The 6,449-nt window shown below is 35.9% G+C and overlaps 1 long non-coding RNA gene across 1 annotated transcript; it reads left to right on the top strand.

Moving 5' to 3' along the window:
- Window positions 1-255: 255 nt before the first annotated feature.
- On the top strand, window positions 256-5,964 carry LOC120079605 (uncharacterized). The gene is made up of 2 exons (XR_005482285.2): window positions 256-459; window positions 5,527-5,964. It is a non-coding gene; the product is annotated as an uncharacterized LOC120079605 (long non-coding RNA).
- Window positions 5,965-6,449: the final 485 nt, after the last annotated feature.

The raw sequence follows: 6,449 nt of genomic DNA, 5'->3' as shown, positions 1-6,449 counted from the left end.
TAATTTATTTTTTTATATTTAAAATTATATAATTATTAAAATTATAATTCTAAAATTAAAATGTGTGCGATTATTTTTGTTTTTCTTTATAGTTTTTAAAAATCAAGATTATAATTACCATATTTATCTCTAAATTAAAATTTGGGTATCAAAACTAATTAGGGGAATTGCAAATGTATTTTGGACTTTTGAGATTAGATAGAAATAGCAAAAAAATCAATTTTCATTTAATTTTTTTTTGTATTTCCACTTTACGAACTTTTTTCCTCCTCGCACACTCTTCACGCGTAGACCCCTATCTCAGTCATCTCTCCACTCTCATATTCACATCTCCAAGCCATCTGGCAAATCCACTCACCGCTCGTCCGTCGTTCCTCCTCACACACTCCCTACCGCCGCTCCGTCGATTGCCAGCTACGTTGCTCACTAATGGTCGATTGCCGCCGTTGGTAATTTCTTGTGAGTTTCCCTCTCTCCTTCTCTCTAAACTCTTTTTCAGTTTTTGTTCCAGTTTCAGCCACTACTTCTGACCATCGTTACCGCCGTTCGTTTTCCGTCAGTGTACTCCTTCCTATTGCTTAGTTTCCCTCTTCTTTCAGTTTCTTTTTTCAATTTCTATTCCATACAACTTTAGCACTAACATGTTCTTCATGTTCTTCTTCTTTGATTTGATTTGGATTTTAAACCACGTAAGCTTTTTTCTACTTGTTTTTTTTTCAACTAGAATTGGTTGAATTAATTGATGAAATGGAGAAGCATCTTTTGTAGATTACAAATGCATATGTCTTGCTCCGAAGTTCAAGAAAACGTGTGATGAGAAAACACAATAGACAATCAAATTCAACGATTTGCAAGAACATTATGAACAATTTCTTTCAAATTAATTATTAATCTTGTAGGTGTAGAAAATGGAGAGACAGAGACGAGGAAGACGAAGAGATAGCAGAGAGGAAAATAAAAATGCTAAACGATAGGCTTTCAACGATGGATTACTTCTATCGTGTAATTGCTATTTATTAAAGTATGTGGAGCCACTTGGCATAATAACATTGGTTAAGCATAACAATTAGGAGAGAGAAAATTGAAAAATAACAACCAAATAGTGGAAAATGAAATGCTGAAGAAAAACAGAGGGAAAAACAGGAAGAATTCTTTTTAACAACCGACGTTGGATGTTTCTTTTATCATCCCCACAAGCGAACGAGGAGCTGCCACGACTGTAAGCTTGGTCTTGAGATTGAGAAAACAAGGACTTGGTAAAGCTTTTGTCATGATGTCTGCAAAATGGTCTTCAGAGGGAAGAAATCTGACGGAAAGTTGTTTGGATGCAACCTTTTCTTTGAGAAAATAAAGATCAATCTCAAGATGTTTTGTTCGGTTGTGAACCACAGGATTGGCGGCCATGTATACGGCGCTAAGGTTGTCATAGAGTAGTAGAGGAGTGGAGATGCGGTTAATGCCAATTTCAGTCAGAACAGATTGGTTCTAGAGGACCTCAACGGCAGCATTGGATAGACCACAATATTCTGATTCGGCACTGGATCGAGAGACTACCTTTTGCTTGTAGGAGCTCCATGAGATGAGGCTAGAACCTAGGAAGACATAGAACCCACTTGTGCTTCGTCTGTCATCCGGGCAGGTGGCCCAATTGGCATCGGTGTAGCAAGTTAAGGCCAAAACAGAGGATTTAGTTAGAAGAATACCATAATTTGTCATGCCTTTGAGGTAGCGAAGAAGATTTTTTGCTGCTTGAAGATGTGAAGAGGTTGGGGCGTGCATAAACTAATAGAGTTTGTTGACACTGAAGCTGATGTCTGGTCCGGTCAGCGTACAATATTGGAAGGCTCCTACTAAGCTTCTGTATTTAGAAGGGTTGTCCAGTAATTGTCCATCAGTGAGGGACAATGTGGTACCAACGGCCATAGGAGAGTGAATGGGCTTGCAGTGAGTTGTGCACGATCAAGTAGGCTATAAATGTACTTGGACTGAGATAAGTGTAAATGGTCTGATGAGCGAGCTACCTGAATACCAAGGAAAAAAGATAGATCACCATGATCTTTAAGTGCAAAGTGAATGTTTAAACAACTAATAAAGTGTTGGATGGTTGCAGAACTATTGCCAGTTACAATGATATCATCAACATAAATGAGAAAGATGATTAAGGTGTGGAGTTTCGAAAAATGAACATGGACGTATCAGATTTCACATTTGAGAAGCCCCACTGCATCAGACAAGTGCTGAGCTTTGAAAACCATACTCGAGGGCTCTGTTTGAGACCATACAAGGCCTTATGCAGAAGCAGGACATGATCGGGATGTTGGTGACTTATAAAACCAAGTAGTTGCTTGATATACACTTCCTCAGATAAGTCACCATTAAGAAAGGCATTGTGCACGTCAAGCTGTCGAATGACCCAGTTGTGAGATAAAGCAATGGATAGCAAAAGCTAGATGGTAGTAGGCTTGACCACTGGACTAAATATTTTAAAGTAATCAATGTCATAATCTTGGCTAAAGCCTTGAGCGACCAAGCGGGCCTTGAATCGAGCAATCTCACCTGATGGAGTCTGTTTAAGCCTGAATACCTACTTACTGCCAATTACCTTGCGATCCTAGGGCAGAGGTGTCAGGGACCATGTATTATTTCGTATGAGCGCTTCATATTCCTCAAGCATAACTTGTTTCCATCTTGGATGAAGAAGTGCTTCCTTATACAATTGTGGTTCTGTTTTGTCCAAGTCAGTGACAACGGATAACCAAGCCTTTGATTTAAAAGTCCCATTTGGATCATGTAATCATAGGATGGTTATTGGTTGTGAGAGGGAAGGGTTGTAGTGGGTCTGAAGTGTTAGGAATGGTTAGGTGTGGTGAATCAGAGTGAGTTGGGAGGGTAGAGGTGAGTGTTGGTGAAGGAGAGGGAATGATGGAACTTGGTGAACTGGTTGAAGATTCATGTGACTAAAGAGTATGGACAGTGGGTTGGCTGGTTGGTATAGGTTGAGAGGAGGGAGATGGGATGGAAGAAGGTAAATAGGGGGAATCATTGTGATGAACAGTATTGCTTTGAGAATTGGCAGTAAACTGATTTGGTGAGGAGGGGCAGAGAGGACTAATGGGAATAGGAATAGAAATGATAGATGAGGGAGGAGACTGTGATGGAGTTGTTGTTTGAGAGGTATCTAGGAAAGGAAAAGTAGCTTCATTGAATACTACATGCCTAGAAACATATATGCGACCTTTTGTAGGATGAAGACAGAGATATCCTTTGTGCAAAAAGGTATAGCCTAAGAAGATACATTCATGAGACCGGTATTGAAGTTTATGGTCATTAAACGGTCGAAGAAAAGGAAAGCAGGTGCATCCAAATAATTTAAGAAGCTGGTAATCAGGAAGCTTATTGTATAAGTTTTCATAGGGAGATTTGTTGGCAAGGAGAGGTGTGGGTAGCCAATTGATGAGATATGTGGCTGTGTGGAAGGCAAACGGCCAGAAGGTGTGTGGAACAGAGGAATGGGCAAGCATGGCTAATCCGACCTCAACTACATGTTTGTTTTTTTACTCAACAGTACCGTTTTATTGAGGGGTATAAGGACAAGATAAACGGTGGAGTATGCCAAGTTTGTCTAGAATAGGTGAGAAAGCTTTGAATATATAGCCAAAACGGTCTATAAGTATAAGAATAGGGCTGGGTACCTTATCCTAGGGATACTATGGATACAGCCCGCTTTATATTTTATACAAACGATGTGATCTTGAAATCGTTCATGTAGAAACATGTGAGTGGGGACATCTTATGCAGCATAAGACTGGACAACAAAATAGTCAACGTCCTGTTAAAACTAATTATTTTAATTTGATGACCTTAGTAACCCGATCTCAATTTTAAGCTAACTATGAACTCTTGTTTATTTGGAATTATCCTTTAATCTGCATGGGTGAGAGTGGCTCAACACTGTAGCTCAATAAGCCTCCCATTTTAGGAGTAAGATCGGGTAGATAGCTGGAGACATAGTTCTACAAGATGGAATTCACTCCTACCCAATTTTAGGGTTAGATGATGGGTTGTTCCCCTAAGTACTAACTCCTAAACTTAAACAAGGGCTCTCACCCTCTCTATGACTGAGAGGGACTCGTATATTGGTAGGTCATAAACCAATTGTTCATTAGTGGATCAATGGAGACTTAAGGAGCAAGATCTATTATATGGGTGAAACGGTAATTTTTACCTAGTTGTAAATACGAACAACATGTGAAGGATTGATTTACTAATCATGGTTAAATCAAGTGGACAAAAATATATCTACAGTGAGAAAAGTGCAGCTACTGGGCTTTAGTAGAGTGGTACGATAATTAATGAATGTTGGTTAATTTGGTTAAAAAAGTTTAATAAATTAATCTCGAGTCGTTAGAGCTCATGATCTGTAACTCCGTTAGGTCCCCTTACTAGCTCATAAACGGACTAAACCTTAGAATAGTGTGATGAGAGAATTTGAAATGTTTAAATTTGGTTTTGAGAAAAACTTTCAATTATATAAAGGATATAATTAAACATTTTAATTATCGAATTGAACGAAATTGGAGAGATGAAAATTATTTAAATATAATTTAAATATTAATTACATGAATAAGGATCCATGTTTAGAATAAGTGTTATATTAATTTAATATTGATTAAATTTAATTAATTAAATTTTTAATTAATTATTAAAAATTAATTTAATATCAAATTAATTATAGAATTAATTTTATTTAAAATTAATGTATTTTATTTAAATATTAGTTATTGAATCGATATTTTATAAAATTAAAATTCATTTTAAAATTTGAAATTTAGAATTTCAAATTAAATATATTTTAAAATAAAAATCAATTAAAAATGGATTTTTCAAAATTAGTGGGAAATCCCACTTAATCCACCCTAATTCTCATTCAAATAAGTGAGATTTGGTGTCAAGCCTTGAGGCAATCGGATTGCATGCTTGGCTGAGAAATTGTGACATGCAGACTAAAATTTGAAGAAGAATACCAAAACTATTCAATTTCTAAAAACTCTCCCAAAATTGACTCCCATTTTTTATCCCACCATCTAATATAAGAGCCAAGAGTATAATAAGAAAGATCTTGTGATGGTCTAAAGCTTCGGAGAGGAGATTGCTATTGGATTTAGAGCTAATCTGAGGATTCTTCAAAGGTATTGTAGTTCTGGAAACTTATTGTTTTTCTTTATGAACATGCAAGCTTGTTTGCTCAAATTAATGTAGTTAGACTACTTAAGATCCTAATTCCTTCCGCTTGTTGATTGTCAACATCATCAATTGGCATCAGAGCATGATTTAAGTACTCAATTTACGTTAATTTTAGCTTGGTGGGTGTTTTCCGTAAGTTTTATGAAATGGGTGCTGATATGGATACTTTTCAATTTTAGCATTAGATTTTTCTTCAATTTTGTTGCAAAAGTTGTAATTAGCTCTTTTTTTTATGGACCTTAATGTATGATTAAGAGTCTCTAAATTTGTTAAAATCGATAGAGTTGCAATTAGGTTGTAAATGACGAAAATTGGAAGCAAGTTCAGCAGCCAAAATTGAGATTTCAAACCATTTCCTTTACAGCATTGCAATGCTACTTGAACAATGTTGCAATGTTATTCTTCATCAAGCCCAGAACGCTTGCACACAGGTTGATTCCGGTTTTAGTGGCTTTGGTTCGACCAGATCAGCTGCCTAAGGTCCGATTCAACCCTATTTGGTGCATTGGAGGTCCGGTTCGAGCGATTTGGAGCCGATTTGGGTCGATTCAGGCGGTCTAGTGTCATTTCAAGACTTGTTTTTTTTTTTTTATTATTATTATTCTTGTAATAATTAGCTTGTTTACTTGTTTAGGATGCCAAAACTTGTCCATATCAATGTATGTTTAATTATTTATACATTTGATGTATGTTATAATTAAAATAAATCTTTTATGTGCATAATGTATGCCATGTAGATTTAAAATCCTACCATAGGAAGCATGTATCATGCATTGAGGTGATGTTATAATTTTTTATAATATATAGTATGCATGATCTATGGTTTCATGTGATTAATATAATTTGTCAATATAATTTGTTATATTAAATTATGAAATGCTTGATGTACGCTATGGATGGAAAAGCATGTCTATAGTTTTATAAAGTGTTATAAAATGAATTAGAGATTTAAAATCTATAACAAAGATAAATTGCATGCTCACCTAGGGTTAACAAATAACAACTTGTTTTAATAAGTTAAAATAGGTCGTTATCTTGTAAAACTATGGTTACAAACGGATGGAGTTGACATCCAAAACATGGAAGCTATTAGGATCCTAAGTACTTTAACTACATCAATTTTAGTGGATTAGCATGCATGATCATGAAAATATCAGAAACATGGTTTCAAGAATACAACATTTGTTGAATCCACTTAATTGCTC

This window comes from Benincasa hispida, chromosome 6 (assembly GCF_027475165.1).
Source record: "Benincasa hispida cultivar pf3 chromosome 6, pf3_genome.v1.1, whole genome shotgun sequence".
In the NCBI taxonomy this organism is placed as follows: domain Eukaryota; kingdom Viridiplantae; phylum Streptophyta; class Magnoliopsida; order Cucurbitales; family Cucurbitaceae; genus Benincasa; species Benincasa hispida.
This window is presented reverse-complemented; position numbering and strand designations above follow the sequence as displayed.